Source organism: Bombina bombina, chromosome 4 (assembly GCF_027579735.1).
Source record: "Bombina bombina isolate aBomBom1 chromosome 4, aBomBom1.pri, whole genome shotgun sequence".
Classification (NCBI taxonomy): Eukaryota; Metazoa; Chordata; class Amphibia; order Anura; family Bombinatoridae; genus Bombina; species Bombina bombina.
Genome location: NC_069502.1, coordinates 116425423 through 116443766, shown reverse-complemented (window position 1 = coordinate 116443766; position 18344 = coordinate 116425423). Strand labels below are relative to the sequence as shown.

The 18344-nt window shown below is 37.2% G+C and overlaps 1 protein-coding gene across 4 annotated transcripts in view; it reads left to right on the top strand.

The window, feature by feature from the left end:
* The first annotated feature begins 2606 nt into the window (after positions 1-2606).
* The window catches only part of LOC128655986 (adhesion G protein-coupled receptor F5-like), a 206526-nt gene continuing 190788 nt past the window's right edge, over positions 2607-18344 (top strand). For 3 of the 4 annotated variants that reach the window (XM_053709610.1, XM_053709608.1, XM_053709609.1), the window contains exon 1: positions 2607-2741. The gene's annotated coding sequence lies outside the window, so the exon portion shown is untranslated. The remainder of the gene's footprint in view (positions 2742-18344) is intronic. The other variant, XM_053709612.1, reaches the window with a different exon arrangement.

Genomic DNA, 18344 nt, shown 5'->3' with positions numbered 1-18344 from the left:
TCAGGCAAAAGAGTAGTCAGGCAAGCAAGGAGTCAATAGCCAGCAGACAGGTTTAGGAATCAGGCAATAAAGTAGTCAGGCAAGCAAGGGGTCAATATCCAGCAGACAGGTTTAGGAATCAGGCAATAGAGTAGTCAGACAAGCAATGGGTCAATATCCAGCAGACAGGTTTAGAGAATAGCAGTTACTCACAAAGCCACAATCAGGAACGAAGACTGACAAACGGGCCCCGAGGAAAAACTCCCGCCGGCATTTAAAGCCAGAGACGAGAGGAGGCCGTGACGAAAAGGAGGAGTGTCCGGAAGACTGTGTCACGTTACTAGGCAACGTGACGTGGTTAGAGCACAGAGGAGATCCGGGAGTCGCAGCGACACGGTAATGAACAGATTGTGACATAATATAGTTATATTAAGTGATAGAGGTGTTGATTTCGAATTAAATTTTAAGTGATAGAGGTGTTGATTCGAATTTGACATCTTTGCTATAGTTATTCATTTCAAATTAACATAATAATAACTAGTATTCGAAATTAAAACAATCAACACATCTATCACTTAATATAACTACTGTAGCCCTTAAATTCAAATGAACACAATAATAACTATAACAAAGATGTAAAATTGTAAAATAACACCATAATACCTTTATTAACTAAGATATAAAAAATACAATAGATTATATAAGCACCATAAAATTTGAATACATTATTCTTTACTTGAAAATTCTAATTCAAAATTATAACATTTAGCAATTATATTTTGAATTACATAATAATTTAGAATTTCCAATAGAAAAACATAAATACAATACAATCTACATAGCTAAGGATAGCACTACAGCATTATCAACTCATCAAAATGCCAAGCCTAAAAACAGCATACAAAAAACATTTATAACATTTATAACAAATAAAAAAAATCTAATTAAAATAAATCAAAAAAATATTAAATAAGCATTTTAGGTTACAGTCCCTACGTATGCATATTGTTCACAATACTAAAAGAAAATCTAGCATACAATAAATATAAATTTGACCCTAGTCAGCATCTCTGGCTGCCAATGCCCATTCAATACCCAGATACAAGGCAGGACTAGCAGAGTAAAATACAGCCCACACTACATTTCAATTACAACATCTCTATGATGAACATCAGTACTTCTCAACCACAGTCCTCAAGTTAACCTAGGCTAGTAGGCAATATTTTAAGAACGTCTTAACTGGAGCACAGGTAAAATAATCAGTAACCATGGTAACTAAACTGGCTCTTACCATATGTACTGATTATTTCACCAGAGCTCTAGTTAAGACATCATGAAAATATATGTTTGCCTATAAAAAATAATAATAGACCGCATATTACCTCTCCAAAAATATATAAAATTGATTGAAGATAACAAATGCGTCTTCTCACGGTGTGCAGTCCACCCTCCACGGTTGTGTCCATACAAAAATCCCCCAAAAAAGATGCCACAGGAGCAAATAGATAAAAGTAGCATATAGGAAAAAATCAGTATCAAAATATTTCAACACGACCACAAAACCAGTACGTCCCTTTTCTCCAAAACTAAACCTTTTAACAACTACAGCTTTTTATAACATTTACATATGGGAGGGAATAAGTTGATTTAAATATATAAATTAGAATATTAAAAATAATTTGAATTTGAATATTACATTCCAAAATACAATTGTAGCTTAGAAATACTATTTCGAAATTAAAATCAAATTCGAATATTTAGAATATTTATTAGATAACAGAATTATAAAAACTAATTCGAATAGTACATTACAAAAGAAAATTGTAGCTTTGAAATTTAAATCGAATTCGAATATTACATTACAAATCAAGGTTTGATATATTGAAATCGAATTAGAATATTACATTTCGAAATCGAATGTGATATATGGATTCAAATTCGAATATTACATTTCTAAATAGAACATGATATATTGACTCGAATTCGAATATTATATTTCGAAGTCGAATGTGAAATATGGATACAGAATTCTAATATTGCATATGATATAATGCAAAGCTAAACATTCTATTATTCAAACGAATATTTTTGAAAGTAATTGAAAAATTAGAAAGCGAACATTTGAAAATCGAATGTTAGAATGTTATGTAAACATTCAAAATTTGATTTGAATGAACAAATGTATAATTTTTTTTTAATGTTTACAAACATTCGCCCATCACTAGTAAGTATATATATATATATATATATATATATATATATATATATATATATTTATATGTATGTATATATACAGTATATATATATATATATATATATATATATATATATATATGTTATTTCTAATAAATATGGTTTGCCTAAGTTTACTTTCAGAATCCTATATCAATTATTCAATGCTTAAACACCTATATAAAAAGTGCTGACTTTAAGAAATTGACATAGTTTTTATATTGCAAAACTAAAATTTAATCTATGATGCTGTAGTATAATATTGCAAAACTACAAGTTTAACATATTCATATAAACTAAATAAAGAACAAAAGAGCTATAGGGTAAATTCTTTGGTTGTGGAATCAGGAACTGTTATTTAAATAATTCATGTCACACATTTCTCGTCCAGCAGCTCTAGCATACTGTTGTATTCGGGCTCTACTGAAGCGTTCCCAGGCCACGACACCCATGGATGGTATTAGTTTTATCATTACAGAGAATATTTTTTTTATATAGCCCTCTGTAAAGCTCTTGGATTTCTACAAAAAGTAAGTCCTTTTTAATGGGGGAAAAATGTGTTTTTGTGTTTAAAAAAACCCATCCATTAGTTAAAATATAATGTTCAAGGATTGTATTTTAGTATAAATGTAACTTGTGGCCTAAAACTATGTAAGTTCATTAGTTAACTAAAGTATTTAAACAAAATGTTTTTATAATGCTTTATCTATGTGACAGCTTCTAAGTTGACATGCTGACATTTTTTTGCTGTGTTATAGTTAATTCAATTGACTGGTAAATTTTGTGATTCAAAATGTATAATCTATTGAAAGATGTTTTTATTTAATGCATTTGCCGGCTTGTAACTAATGCAGGTATCTAGTGATATTGTTGTGTTATAGCAGAGGGTCATTATTTGTAAGAGACTAGTGGATTAAAAATGTACAGTTTTTTATGTGTCAAGAGATATTTAGAAAACCATGTTACCAATCGTTTAAAGAAGGATTTTTTCCCCTTTAAAATAAGGGATTTTATGAGTGTTTGGATTTCTTAGAGACAGAGTTTCAATGCTCTCTCCCTTAATCACTCAAAAGCTGATGTACAATAGTTTACCCACTTGACTGTAGAGGACACGCAGTCATTCTCTGCAATCTTTCCTCTCTGTCATCTTTCTGCACAGAAATGTTTAACTGACATGCTGTGGGGGAATAATGATGGGCCAAAGTTCTCTTCTCTTTCCCTCTATGCACTGTGTGGCATCATCCAATCTTTCCACCTTGTAAATGCTTGGTCAAATGAGTCTCTAATTTGCAGGGAAGCACCATGGTAATGGATATTACCTGCCCCAACTGGACCCCATGGAAATATTTGGCTAAATGAGAAAGGGACACTTTTATAACCTCTATAACCCCTTATAAACCATACAAGGGGTCTCACATGATTTCTATTGGGAGGTTATTGTCATAAATATAGAAAAGTAGTTAAATAAAGGAAGCCCTCTTTCAAATTATGTGTCTCATTCCCCTCTGGGTAGAAGCGGAGAATGAGGCCTTTCTACTAGTGTTTTTCAGCATGCTTTGTGCTCTAAACTGTAATTTAACATCCCTATTTAGACACTTAAATGAGAAAGTGGCTCTAATTTAAAAGGAGGGGGTCACATACTCTGGTAACTATCAGGTGTTGCCTTGGCATATGGAAGGAAATTGGCCTGGTATGCTGCCCTCTGTTGCCCTCTACATAGGACACCATATTTCACAGCAGCAGTCCTGCTGTTTCAACTAAGTGGTCTGAAGTTTTGCAGCTGCCAGGTGATTGTCTTAACATTGACAAAAACCTTATATACCATATATAATTCTAATTATATAAGAGTTATACACAGAAAAAATAAAATATAGCACTTATATGATGGGTGTATTTTAAAATAAGTCCTGTAATTGAGTTATACAGTCCGAAATTATTAAAAGTTCTTGAAATTTGTGTTAAAGAAAAGCTCTGTTTTTTTGTTTTTTGTTTCATCGGTTGGGATTCATAAAAAAAACAGATACAATATAATCAACTAATGCATTCAATACAAAATGAACAATAAGAATATCAGTTTTAAGGTAAATAAATGTTAATATTCAATTTCCCCTGAGTAGAGAGAGCATTTAGAGTAAGAGGGATAAGAAAAAGAGGGGGGGAGGGGAGGTTCCTGTTGATATAACAAACACGATTTAACCTTACTATTTTCTTTCTTAAGGCACATCGAAATTCCACAGCATTAGCATGTATTTATGTATTTCTGTTCTACCATCACAAAAGTAACGGTATCTCTCTATTTGCAAGAGCCAGTCCATTTAAAAAAAATATTTACGGTATATAATGCTAGTGATTGATCGTGCGATCAACAGTGTGTGAATAGACTCATGTCTAAGAGATATCTCATGAAAGGTATGAAAGTGACAATAACCGAGGCGTGGCCAGCGACATCATCCACAGCCTTACACTCCCTGTCACTAATATATATTCACATACAGTCTACTTACTGTAATTCATTACTAATCATATCCGTTGGATGATGTAGCATTATATACTGTAAATAATTTTTTTAATATGCTGGTTAGGGTTCTTAACATATTGTATTCTTTTCTTTTTGGTTTCACGATGTTACACTTAAGAGCGGTGATTTAACAATGGTATAGCTTGTTTTGATGAACCTGATGACGCCCTCTTTTATCCTATTGGTACACACTACAGATGACGATCATGACCATGCCCCCTACACGATATTGGCGTTTTTTTACTATTATAAGACGTTTTTAATGTTTTTAATATTATTTTTAATATCATTCTGATTAAAATTATTCTGTTATCTTGGAGATCTTGTGGACACTGAATCTATTGGGTTTTTTCCTTGATTCGTACTAGAGAGGGTCTTATCACATGACAGACTCATCAATATGTGGGTGTGTTACTAGTCTGTTATCTGATTGAATGTCTTTAGATTTAAATGTAGCAGCTGTGAGATTGTTTGTATAGCCTGAGGAAACAGTGCTGTGACACTGAGAAACGCGTTGCTGTTGTTTTAACCCTTTTAATAAAACATTTTAATTAAACATTTTTATTGACATCTCGCTTCTGCACTTCACTTTGGATGTCACCCTATGTAGCATTAGATGCTACCACCTTGCTTATTTGAGCACTTTTTCACCATTGACTGTGGTCTATAATATACTGTGACAATCCCTATACTTCCAACTGTGGCATTCAGGAGTATCTCTGGACTCCCTCTGAACTCCCTCTGGTGGGACAAAGGATACCATCTGATCCTGGTGTGCCTAGGAGTCTGCCGAATGACTCATTGGTTCCGGCCTGCCTGTACCGCACATTTGTGCTTGTCATCACGTGAGTAGGACCTCATCTGTACCTTAATATTCGTTTTTTACAGTCTGATTTGCACCAATGTTTTCTATTTAAAGTATTTCCCTATTCAATTGAACCTAGGACTTATCAGGCGAGTTAGAACAACATTCTGCTTGCTGTTGTAGAGTGATATAATGATCAAGATTAGGTAGGTACCAGTGACCTTGACTTGGGCTGTAAGATATGTATACAAGGAGAAGATATTCTGGATAAACTTTTAGCTGAATTTCACGTGAGATAGGATGGCTCTATCAAAAGCTTTCTCCAAATCTGTACAAACAAAGAGCATATGAATGTTTTGATTATGGGCATGGGATATTAACTACAAGAGTTTGTGTTGTCTCACACCTCCTGGCCTTGAATAAAGTCCACTTGATCAGGCGAAATCAGTGTGGGGAGAAATTTATTGAGACAATTAGCTAGAAATTTAGCAAAAATCTTTAAGTCTGTGTTCAACAATGTAACAGGTCTAAAATGTTCTGGTTTATTTAAAATTTGCCCAAGTTTTGGAATAACAGCAATGTGTGCTGTTAACATAGTGGGAGGAAAGCCCCCAGATCCTTCAAGTGTCTCACATAAATCTAACAGACTTGGAGATAAAATATTCATAAATGTCTTGTAGTACTTGGCTTTCAGACCATCAGGTCCTGAGCTCTTCCCGACCAGGAGTGATCAAATTGCTGATTGTACATCCTCCACTGAGATTAGTTAGTCTAGTGAGGCAATGTCTATTTTTTGGAGTGTGGGGAGTCTCACATTCTGTAAATATTCTGTTATCTTTTAATCTGGTATGGTGGTAGTAGTTATTTTGTTACATACCGAGGAAGCTTTTTTTGGTGTTTTCTTTTTAATGTTTTTTTTTACTATGACAGCCAGGTAATAGGAACATGTGTATACGTATATTGTCAAATTCAAATCAGATTTTTGTGTAGATTTGATAAGGTTTCTATTTTTGTGGTTAGAAATCTTATTCCTTCTCAGTGACTTTATTATTTGCAGGATGATGCAAAATGACAAAACCAAGCGTCTGTTTAAAATGAAAAAGTTACCCCTTGCTCTTATTCACAATCGGCTAGATTACGAGTTTTGCGCTATGAGGGGTGCGGTAATAACTTGCACGTTATTGTCACCGCTCACTTTCCTACAGCGCTGGTATTACAGGTTTTCATAAACCCAGCTTTAACAGGCAAGAAGTGAGCATAGAGCAAAATTGAGCTCCATACTGCACTCTAATACCAGCGCTGCTGAAAGCCGCGATGAGCTGGTTTTACGTGCTCGTGCACGATTTCCCCATAGACATCAATGGGGAGAGCCGGCTGAAAAAAAATCTAACACCTGCAAAAAAGCAGCGTAAAGCTCCATAATGCAGCCCCATTGATTCCTATGGGGAAATTTTTTTTATGTTTACACCTAACACCCTAACATGAACCCCGAGTCTAAACACCCCTAATCTTACACTTATTAACCCCTAATCTTCCGCCCCGACATCGCCGACACCTGCATTATACTTCTTAACCCCTAATCTGCCGCTCCGGACATCGCCGCCACTATAAAAAACATATTAACCCCTAAACCGCCACACTCCCGCATCACAAACACTAGTTAAATATTATTAACCCCTAATCTGCCACCCTTAACATCGCCGCCACCTACCTACATTTATTAACCCATAATCTGCTGCCCCCAACGTCGCTGCAACTATACTAAATGTATTAACCCCTAAACCTAAGTCTAACCCTAACCCTAACACCCCCTAACTTAAATATAATTAAAGGGACATGAAACACAATTTTTTTCTTTCATGATTTAGAAAGAGCATACAATTATAAACAACTTTCTAATTTACTTCTATTATCTAATTTGCTTCATTCTCTTGATATTCTTTGCTGAAAAGCATATCTAGATATGCTTAGTAGCTGCTGATTGGTAGCTGCACATAGATGCCTCCTGTGATTGGTTCACTGTATGCATTGCTATTTCTTCATTAAAGTATATCTAAAGAATGAAGCAAATTAGGTAATAGAAGTAAATTGGAATGTTGTTTAGCATTGTATTCTCTATCTTAATCATGAAAGAAAATTTTTGGGTATAGTGTCCCTTTAAAATAAATCTAAATAAAAATTCCTATCATTACCTAAATTATTCCTATTTAAAACTAAATACTTACCTGTAAAATAAACCCTAACGCCTAGATTTAGAGTTTTGCGGCCAAAGGGGTGCGTTAGCTACGCGTGCTTCTTTCTGGCCGCACCTTTTAAATACCGCTGGTATTTATAGTTCACAGAATGGCTGCGTTAGGCTCCAAAAAAGGAGCGTATAGCATATTTACCGCAACTTCAACTCTCGATACCAGCGGTGCTTAAGGACGCGGCCAGCTTCAAAAACGTGCTCGTGCACTATTCCCCCATAGAAAACAATGGGGCTGTTTGAGCTGAAAAAAAAACTAACACCTGCAAAAAAGCAGCGTTCAGCTCCTAACGCAGCCCCATTGTTTGCTATGCGGAAACACCTCCTAAGTCTGCACCTAACACCCTAACATGAACTCCGAGTCTAAACACCCCTAATCTTACACTTATTAACCCCTAATCTGCCGCCCCCGCTATCGCTGACCCCTGCATATTATTATTAACCCCTAATCTGCCGCTCCTTACACCGCTGCCACCTACATTATAGCTATGTACCCCAATCTGCTGCGCCTAACACCGCCGACCCCTATATTATATTTATTAACCCCTAATCTGCCCCCTCAACGTCGCCTCCACCTGCCTACACTTATTAACCCCTAATCTGCCGAGCGGACCGCACCGCTACTATAATAAAGTTATTAACCCCTAATCCACCTCACTCCCGCCTCAATAACCCTATAATAAATAGTATTAACCCCTAATCTGCCCTCCCTAACATTGCCGACACCTAACTTCAATTATTAACCCCTAATCTGCCGACCGAATCTCGCCGCTACTGTAATAAATGGATTAACCCCTAAAGCTAAGTCTAACCCTAACACTAACACCCCCCTAAGTTAAATATAATTTAAATCTAACGAAATAAATTAACTCTTATTAAATAAATTATTCCTATTTAAAGCTAAATACTTACCTGTAAAATAAACCCTAATATAGCTACAATATAAATTATAATTATATTATAGCTATTTTAGGATTTATATTTATTTTACAGGTAACTTTGCATTTATTTTAACCAGGTACAATAGCTATTAAATAGTTAAGAACTATTTAATAGCTAAAATAGTTAAAATAATTAAAAAATTACCTGTAAAATAAATCCTAACCTAAGTTACAATTAAACCTAACACTACACAATCAATAAATTAATTAAATAAAATACCTACAATTATCTACAATTAAACCTAACACTACACCATCAATAAATTAATTAAATACAATATCTACAAATAAATACAATGAAATAAACTAACTAAAGTACAAAAAAATAAAAAAGAACTAAGTCACAAAAAATAAAAAAATATTTACAAACATTAGAAAAATATTACAACAATTTTAAACTAATTACACCTACTCTAAGCCCCCTAATAAAATAACAAAGCCCCCCAAAATAAAAAAATGCCCTACCCTATTCTAAATTAAAAAAGTTCAAAGCTCTTTTACCTTACCAGCCCTGAACAGGGCCCTTTGCAGGGCATGCCCCAAAGAATTCAGCTCTTTTGCCTGTAAAAAAAACATACAATACCCCCCCCCAACATTACAAGCCACCACCCACATACCCCTAATCTAACCCAAACCCCCCTTAAATAAACCTAACACTAAGCCCCTGAAGATCTTCCTACCTTATCTTCACCATGCCAGGTTCACCGATCGGTCCTTGGAAGTCTTGATCCAAGCCTCGGAAGTGTTGATCCAAGCCCAAGCGGGGGGCTGAAGAGTGACGTCCATCCTCGGGCTGAAGTCTGGATCCAAGCGGCGGCTGAAGAAATCCATCATCGGGCTGAAATCGGAAGTCCATCATCGGGATGAAGTCTTCTATCAAGCAGCATCTTCAATCTTCTTTCTTCCGGAGCGGAGCCATCTTCATCGAATTCCGATTGGCTGATAGGATTCTATCAGCCAATCGGAATTAAGGTAGGAAAATTCTGATTGGCTGATGGAATCAGCCAATCAGCTTCAAGTTCAATCCGATTGGCTGATCCGATCAGCCAGTCAGATTGAGCTTGCATTCTATTGGCTGTTCCGATCAGCCAATAGAATGCGAGCTCAATCTGATTGGCTGATTCCATCAGCCAATCAGAATTTTCCTACCTTAATTCCGATTGGCTGATAGAATCCTATCAGCCAATCGGAATTCGACGGACGCCATCTTGGATGACGTCATTTAAAGGAACCGTCATTCGGCTAGTAGGCGTCGTTAGAAGAGGATGGATCCGCGTCGGCTGGGAAGAAGATGGCTCCGCTCCGCTCCGGAAGAAAGAAGATTGAAGATGCTGCTTGATAGAAGACTTCATCCCGATGATGGACTTCCGACTTCAGCCCGATGATGGATTTCTTCAGCCGCCGCTTGGATCCAGACTTCAGCCCGAGGATGGACGTCACTCTTCAGCCCCCCGCTTGGGCTTGGATCAACACTTCCGAGGCTTGGATCAAGACTTCCGAGGATGGATCGGTGAACCTGGCATGGTGAAGATAAGTTAGGATGATCTTCAGGGGCTTAGTGTTAGGTTTATTTAAGGGGGGTTTGGGTTAGATTAGGGGTATGTGGGTGGTGGGTTGTAATGTTGGGTGGGGGTATTGTATGTGTTTTTTTTACAGGCAAAAGAGATGAATTCTTTGGGGCATGCCCTGCAAAGGGCCCTGTTCAGGGCTGGTAAGGTAAAAGAGCTTTGAACTTTTTTAATTTAGAATAGGGTAGGGCATTTTTTTATTTTGGGGGGCTTTGTGATTTTATTAGGGGGCTTAGAGTAGGTGTAATTAGTTTAAAATTGTTGTAATATTTTTCTAATGTTGGTAAATATTTTTTTATTTTTTGTAACTTAGTTCTTTTTTATTTTTTGTACTTTAGTTAGTTTATTTCATTGTATTTATTTGTAGATATTGTATTTAATTAATTTATTGATAGTGTAGTGTTAGGTTTAATTGTAGATAATTATAGGTATTTTATTTAATTAATTTAATGATAGTGTAGTGTTAGGTTTAATTGTAACTTAGGTTAGGATTTATTTTACAGGTAATTTTTTAATTATTTTAACTATTTTAGCTATTAAATAGTTCTTAACTATTTAATAGCTATTGTACCTGGTTAAAATAAATACAAAGTTACCTGTAAAATAAATATAAATCCTAAAATAGCTATAATATAATTATAATTTATATTGTAGCTATATTAGGGTTTATTTTACAGGTAAGTATTTAGCTTTAAATAGGAATAATTTATTTAATAAGAGTTAATTTATTTCGTTAGATTTAAATTATATTTAACTTAGGGGGGTGTTAGTGTTAGGGTTAGACTTAGCTTTAGGGGTTAATCCATTTATTACAGTAGCGGCGAGATTCGGTCGGCAGATTAGGGGTTAATTATTGAAGTTAGGTGTCGGCGATGTTAGGGAGGGCAGATTAGGGGTTAATACTATTTATTATAGGGTTAGTGAGGCGGGAGTGAGGCAGATTAGGGGTTAATAACTTTATTATAGTAGCGGTGCGGTCCGCTCGGCAGATTAGGGGTTAATAAGTGTAGGCAGGTGGAGGCGACATTGAGGGGGGCAGATTAGGGGTTAATAAATATAATATAGGGGTCGGCGGTGTTAGGGGCAGCAGATTAGGGGTACATAAGGATAACGTAGGTAGCGGCGCTTTGCAGTCGGCAGATTAGGGGTTAATTATTGTAGTTAGCTGGCGGCGACGTTGTGGGGGGCAGGTTAGGGGTTAATAAATATAATATAGGGGTCGGCGGTGTTAGGGGCAGCAGATTAGGGGTACATAAGTATAACGTAGGTGGCGGTCAGAAGATTATTGGTTAAAAAAAATTTTATCGAGTGGTGGCGATGTGGGGGGACCTCGGTTTAGGGGTACATAGGTAGTTTATGGGTGTTAGTGTACTTTAGAGCACAGTAGTTAAGAGCTTTATGAACCGGCGTTAGCCCAGAAAGCTCTTAACTACTGACTTTTTTCTGCGGCTGGAGTTTTGTCGTCAGATTTCTAACGCTCACTTCAGCCACGACTCTAAATACCGGCGTTAGAAAGATCAAATTGAAAAGATAGGATACGCAAATGACGTAAGGGGATCTGCGGTATGGAAAAGTCGCGGCTGGAAAGTGAGCGTTAGACCCTTTCCTGACTGACTACAAATACCAGAGGGCGGTAAAAACCAGCGTTAGGAGCCTCTAACGCTGGTTTTCACGGCTACCGCCCAACTCTAAATCTAGGCCTAAGATAGCTACAATATAACTAATAGGTTACATTGTAGCTAGCTTAGGGTTTATTTTTATTTTACAGGCAAGTTTGTATTTATTTTAACTAGGTAGAATAGTTACTAAATAGTTATTAACTATTTACTAACTACCTAGTTAAAATAAATACAAATTTAACTGTAAAATAAAACCTAACCTGTCTTACACTAGCACCTAACATTACACTACAATTAAATAAATTAAATACAATTACCTACATTACAAAAACAAACACTAAATTACACAAAATAAAAAAAGAAATGATCAGATATTTAAACTAATTGCACCTAATCTAATAGCCCTATCAAAATAAAAAAGCCCTCCCCCCCAATAAAAACCCCCTAGCCTAAACTAAACTACCAATAGCCCTTAAAAGGGCCTTTTGCGGGGCATTGCCCCAAAGAAATCAGCTCTTTTACCTGTAAAACAAAATACAAACAAATTTAAATACAAATACCTAAATTAAATTAAATTAGCTAAAGTAAAAAAAAAAAACACTAAATTGCAGAAAATAATAAACAAATTACAGATATTTAAACTAATTACACCTAATCTAATAGCCCTATCAAAATAAAAAAGCCCCCCAAAATAAAAAAAAACCCTAGCCTAAACTAAACTACCAATAACCCTTAAAAGGGCCTTTTGCGGGGCATTGCCCCAAAGAAATCAGCTCTTTTACCTGTAAAAAAAAATACAAACAATCCCCCAACATTAAAACCCACCACCCACACAACCAACCCCCTAAATAAAATCCTAACTAAAAAAACCTAAGCTCCCCATTGCCCTGAAAAGGGCATTTGTATGGGCATTGCCCTTAAAAGGGCATTTAGCTCTTTTTCAGCCCAAAAGCCCTAATCTAAAAATAAAACTCACCCAAAAAGCCCTTAAAAAAACCTAACACTAACCACCGAAGATACACTTACAGTTTTGAAGACCGGACATCTATCCTCAACGAAGCCGGGAGCAGTCTTCATCCAAGCCGGCAGAAGTGGTCCTCCAGACGGGCAGAAGTCTTTATCCAGACGGCATCTTCTATCTTCATCCATCCGGCGCGGAGCGGCTCCATCTTCAAGACATCCGGCTCGGAGCATCCTCTTCTTCTGACTACTAACGACGAATGAAGGTTCCTTTAAATGACATCATCCAAGAAGGCGTCCCTTGAATTCCGATTGGCTGATAGAATTCTATCAGCCAATCGGAATTAAAGGTGAAAAGATCCTATTGGCTGATGCAATCAGCCAATAGGATTGAGCTTGCATTCTATTGACTGATTGGAACAGCCAATAGAATGCAAGCTCAATATCAGCCAATCTGAATTCAAGGGACGCCATCTTGGATGACGTCTTTAAAGGAACCTTCATTTGTCGTTAGTCGTCGGAAGAAGACCATGCTCCGCCCCGGATGTCTTGAAGATGGAGCCGCTCCACACCGGATGGATGAAGGTAAAAGATGCCGTCTGGATGAAGACTTCTGCCTGTCTGGAGGACCACTTCTGCCGGCTTGGATGAAGACTTCTCCCGGCTTCGTTGAGGACTTCTTGCTGCTTGGATGAAGACTTCTCCTGGCTTCGTTGAGGATGGATGTCCAGTCTTCAAAACTGTAAGTGGATCTTCGGGGGTAAGTGTTAGGTTTTTTTAAGGGTTTTTTGGGTGGGTTTTATTTTTAGATTAGGGCTTTTGGGATGAAAAAGAGCTAAATGCCCTTTTAAGGGCAATGCCCATACAAATGCCCTTTTCAGGGCAATGGGGAGCTTAGGTTTTTTTAGTTAGGATTTTAATTGAGGGGTTGGTTGTGTGGGTGGTGGGTTTTACTGTTGCGGGGTTGTTTGTATTTTTTTTTACAGGTAAAAGAGCTGATTTCTTTGGGGCAATGCCCCGCAAAAGGTCCTTTTAAGGGCTATTGGTAGTTTAGTTTAGGCTAGGTTTTTTTTTATTGGGGGGGGGCTTTTTTTATTTTGATAGGGCTATTAGATTTGGTGTAATTAGTTTAAATATCTGATAATTTCTTTTTTTTTTTTTTGTGGAATTTAGTGTTGTTGTTTTTTTGTAATTTAGGTAATTGTATTTAATTAATTTAATTTATTTAATTGTAGTGTAATGTTAGGTGTTAGTGTAAGACAGATTAGGTTTTTGTTTACAGGTAAATTTGTATTTATTTTAACTAGGTAGTTAGTAAATAGTTAATAACTATTTAGTAACTATTCTACCTAGTTAAAGTCAATACAAACTTGCCTGTAAAATAAAAATAAATCCTAAACTAGCTACAATGTCCGGAGCGGCAGATTAGGGGTTAAAAATTATATTTTATGGTTTGCAATGCGGGAGGGCCTCGGTTTAGGGGTTAATAGGTAGTTTATGGGTGTTAGTGTACTTTTTAGCACTTTAGTTATGAGTTTTATGCTACAGCTTTGTAGCGTACAACTCATAACTACTGACTTTAGATTGTGTTACGAATCTTGCGGGATAGGCTGTACCGCTCACTTTTTGGCCTCCCAGAAAAAGCTTGTAATACCGGCGCTATGGAAGTCCCATTGAAAAAAGAGTTTCCGCAAATTGCGTAAGTTAATTTGTGGTACGGCCAAAAAAGTGTGCGGTGCCCCTAAACCTGCAAGGCTCGTAATACCACGGGAGTGAAAAAGCAGCGTTATAACCCATAACGCTGCTTTTTCACTCATAATGCAAAACTTGTAATCTACCCGAATGTATGCTATGGTAGCTTTTTCTTATAGCTGGATACTTCTATAAACTATTTAGGCAGAAAATTCTTCCTAGTGCAGCTCAAAGTGTATGGTGTATGGGGAGGGAAATAAATCCTGTCCAAGCTGTATAAGTTGTATAAAACGTGCAAGTGATGCAATGAGTATAAAGTAATGGATGAAGCAAAAGTCTGCGGTATGGCAGTTACATATATAAGTGCGGCTTGACACCGGGATGGTGTATAACTCACCACGCTCGCTACTTGAGCCTGTCTCCGGGAGCCTTAGGAAAAACCTGCCGTCGCTGCTGCACCTCTGACTCCTCACTCGTAGAGGTCGTTGTCCGGTGCTGCAATTATCATCCGTATGGGCATACCACTTCACAGCCTCCGTGGTGCTGTTTAGTTTGCACGCTGTGACTGAGCGTTGTCAGGTGCTTCCGGTCCGTGACGTGAATCGTCTCCTGCACCAATGGGATTCCCTACTACTCGATCGTAGCCCCATACACCGATTATTCACCTGAGTGCCGAGATTCGAGCGTGGTAACAATATGTATCCAAACAGCAAAAAAGGCAAAAAAAACATGCGAGTCTCCAGGCACTGTAAAGTTCTAAAAGTTCATATTTTATTGGAAACCAAGTGAAAAAAATTATAAAAACGAAGTGAACATAAAATAGTGAAGCTGGGCTGTCTTACGCGTTTCGGCTACATGTTAGCCTTACTCATAGACACACTTTGTGAGGACAGACACTGAGCTTAAAGGGACATTCAACACTTAGTGTAACAGGTTTTAATATTGTAAATTAAGAAACGGAGGTCCGCCTACACTATACCCCTCCTCCCTTGCCGCCTTGCTTCTGTCCTAATCAGCGGCGCTAACTACTCTAATACCCGGTCAATATGGATGCCGAACTCCCCCCACTATTACGTAGCTGCCTTCTTCTTAAACTGATAAGCAAATCAGAATCCAGTCCTCGGACTGAAATTGCACGCGCGTGCAATTTCAGTCCGAGGACTGGATTCTGATTTGCTTATCAGTTTAAGAAGAAGGCAGCTACGTAATAGTGGGGGGAGTTCGGCATCCATATTGACCGGGTATTAGAGTAGTTAGCGCCGCTGATTAGGACAGAAGCAAGGCGGCAAGGGAGGAGGGGTATAGTGTAGGCGGACCTCCGTTTCTTAATTTACAATATTAAAACCTGTTACACTAAGTGTTGAATGTCCCTTTAAGTAGCCCCTGTGACTGAAAGAACAAAGCCCCAGCTGAACATAATTAACAAAACAATCCTATATTAAACTGAGATACAACAGTATAGTTAACAAACATGTAATCAGGAAAGGTTCTATACTTTACAAATGTTACAAAAATATGAGAGGAAGATGAAACAAGTAAAGAAATAAAAATATACATATATATATAACCACTAGTGTATAAAGTAAATCATTAACACTGGGAGTATAAAGGAATCAAAGCTACATAGTTAAAGGGACATGCTCTTATAAACTGTAACATTGGTTACAAATGCTTTTACATGTAGTGCAAATTTATTAACCCTTACGTATTGTGGCATTAGTTGCCATGGCTTCAATAGCGATAAAGTTAGTTGACTCAAATAAAGCATGTAAGTTACATGTATCGGCATGACTCTATGAAAATACAAATATAAAAAGCGAGTTGCATATCACAATGTTAAAAATGATTAATTATTTAATGGAAGCAAAAAGCTCAAGACTATTGAGACATGATGCCAGGATCTCTCATTGGTTAGCATAATAGTACTTATATGTAAAGCCATGCCATAAAATTAATATTTAAGGTATGTTTAAATGTATTGAATTTTATCAATTGGATAGGGGCAAAAAGATTTCGATCTGTCAGATTCAAGTCAATTCTATCGGTTTCTTTGCCAGAGGTTGATGACGTCGCCATCGATGTTAAAGCCTGCTGGTCTCCTAGTTCTGAGTTGAAAAATCCAGTATGCCTCCTGATAAAGAAGCCTACTGGATATGTCACCTCCTCTATCTGGGGTCCTAACTTGCTCAATGACCTGCCATTGAAAACTATTTATATTTTTACCATGTTTAATGATAAAATGTCGTGCTAGATCTGAGCATTCAATTCCATTTTCGATATTGTTGAGATGCTCACGAATTCGTGTGCGTGCCTCCCTGGTGGAGCAACCTACATACTGTTTTTTACAGGATGTACAATCCACAAGATAAATGACATTATTGGTACGACAGTTGGTACAATTCTTTAGGGAATAAACTCTCTGTGTTGCCATAGATTGAAAACTTTTTGTTACACGAGTGCAGCCACAGGCTATGCACTTATTAAAATGGCATTTGTAATGCCCCTTAACGTGCAACCAACTGCTCGTACCCGGCTTTTTCTTTAGCATACTGGGTGATAGCATGTTCCCTAGGGTGCATCCTCTTTTGGCTACAAAATTGCACCCAGATTGCACATAGTCATTAAGACTATCCTCTGCCGTAAGTATAGGCAAATGTTTAGTGATTATTGAACAAATTTCCCCATATTGAGGGCTATAGGTAGTTGTAAATAGTGGTTTGGATTTATCAAATGTATTGCTCCTCACAGAGTTATAATTACTTGACAACATCGTTGACCTATCAATACGTTTTACTTCCAATAGGGCCCTATTAACAACCTTTTTATGGTATCCCCTTTCTAGGAGTTGAGTGGTCAGTATTTTACTGTTTGCATCAAAGTCACTTTCGTTTGTGCAATTACGCTTCAAGCGTATAAACTGACCCTTTGCTATCCCAAAACCAGTATGTCTAGGGTGGTTGCTATTAGCATGCAGAATTTTATTGCATGAGATAGGTTTACGATAAAGATTAGTTACCACTTGACCCTTTTCAACATCACCTGTTAGGGTTAGATCTAAATATGTAGTAAGGTTGGTATCTGATTGAAAGGTAAATTCTAATCCTGCTTCATTCTGGTTGATAAAAGACACAAAATCAGATTTCTGATCCTCTGTGCCAGTCCAGATGATCAAAAGATCATCTATGTATCTTTTGTAGGTGCTGATGCAGTTACGATATGGGTTTTCCTCACCATAGACTTGGGACCGCTCCCACCAAGCCATGAAAATGTTCGCATAAGATGGTGCAAATTTAGCACCCATGGCGGTCCCACGTCTCTGGAGGAAATACTCATTTTCAAATTTAAAGTAGTTATGATGTAAGAGAAAGTCTAATGCTTTAATTATAAACTCTTTAAGGATATCATCATAACCACTCAGTTGATCCAAAAGACATCTTACTGCCACAAGCCCTTGGTCATGCGGAATGGCTGAGTACAGACCAACCACGTCAATTGTCAACCAAGAGCATTCTTTTTTCCAAGCCACTTGTTTGAGACAATTAAGAAGGTGCTTGGTGTCACGTAAATAGGAAGGAATCTGTAGGACAATGGGCCGGAGGAGGGAGTCAATCCAACTAGAAAGCTGCTCAAATAGTGATCCAATAACCGAGACTATAGGTCTCCCTTTCACCACCTCCAAGGATTTGTGTACCTTAGGGAGGTGGTGAAATATAGGTACAACTGGATTGGAAACATATAAGAAGTTCAAAGTATCTTGGTCTATGACCCCCCTCCTCCAGGCCATC